Here is a 1,600-nt window from a genome sequence, read left to right on the forward strand (position 1 = left end):
AGTTATACTAATGTCGTTAATCGATTCACAACATCTTTTAATCGATTAAACCTGAGCTGAAAGTGATAGTTTTGAAAATTTCCCCAGGTAATCGATTAAATAAGTTACTTAATCGATTAAATGCATTAGTTTCAGCGTTTTGGATGTTTTTAAAGGCATGCAAGGATTTCAAACTTAATTGTATGATTTGATGTATAAGATATCACACATATTTAGAGCATTTAAGCACAAAATCATGGATTTATAAGATGGGATCATGAGCATTCAATCATCATTTACAAAGCATTAAAAGAGGAGATCATGCAAGGCAAAAAAAATGATCGAGATATTTTTCACCAAGAATTCCTAGTTCTCTTCGAAGAACATAGAACATATATCGTGAGAGGGGCTTGGTGAAAATATCTGCTAGTTGTTTAGTTGTTTCAACAAATTCTAAAACACAGACACCTTTTTGGACATGATAGCGCAAGAAATGATGCCTTATTTCAATATGCTTAGTTCTAGAATGCAAAACGGGATTCTTGGAGAGGTTGATGACACTTGTCTTATCACATTTATTAGGGATCTTTTCTAAGATAAGCCCAAAGTCCTTAAGTTGTTACTTCATCCAAAGGATTTGAGCGCAACACATGCCAGCGACAATGTATTTCGCTTCAGCGGTGGACAAAGCAACGCACGCTTGCTTTTTGATGTGCCATGCAACTAGGGAGCTTTCTAATAGGTGACAAGTCCCACTAGTGCTTTTGCGATCCAACTTACACCCAGCGAAGTCGGAGTTGGATTTACCTACCAAGGATAGTGAGGCATCCCTAGGATACCATAGTCCCATATGAATAGATCCTTTTAGATGTCTCATGATGTGTTTCACAACAATATAATGTGATTTTTTAGGTAAATCTGGAAATCTAGCACACATGCAAATACTAAACATAATATCGGGACACCTAGTAGTTAAATATAATAATGAGCCGATTATCCCACGATATTTGGTTACCTCAATCGCTTTTTCCTCATGTCCACATAACATGCAGATGCCATAGGTGTAGATGTGTCCTTACATTTCTCCATGTCGAACTTCTTCAATAGTTCCTTGCAATACTTTGACTGATGGATGAAGATGCCACTTTCCATTTGTTTGATTTGAAGTCCAAGAAAGAAGGTCAGCTCACCCATCATCGACATCTCAAACTCCCCCTGCATCAACTCAGAAAACTCCTTACAAAGGATGTCATTAGTAGATCAAAGATAATATCATCAACATATATTTGTACGAGTAAAACATGATTATCAGATCTATGGATGAATAGAATATTGTCGACCAAACCTCTTTTGAACCCTTTTTCTAGAAGGAACAAACTCAAAATATCGTACCAGGCTCTAGGAGCCTGTTTTAGGCCATAAAGGGCCTTCTTGAGTTTATATACATGGTTCGGGTATTTGAAGTTTTCAAACCCAGGTGGTTGGTCTACATACACTTCCTCTTCAATATATCCATTTAAAAAGGCAATTTTAACATCCATTTGAAAAAGTTTAAAGTTCATGATTGATGCAAATGACAGGAGTATCCTAATGGCCTCAAGTCTGGCTACAAGAGTGTAGG

The sequence above is a fragment of the Lupinus angustifolius genome, chromosome LG07 (genome assembly GCF_001865875.1).
Source record: "Lupinus angustifolius cultivar Tanjil chromosome LG07, LupAngTanjil_v1.0, whole genome shotgun sequence".
Lineage (NCBI taxonomy): Eukaryota > Viridiplantae > Streptophyta > Magnoliopsida > Fabales > Fabaceae > Lupinus > Lupinus angustifolius.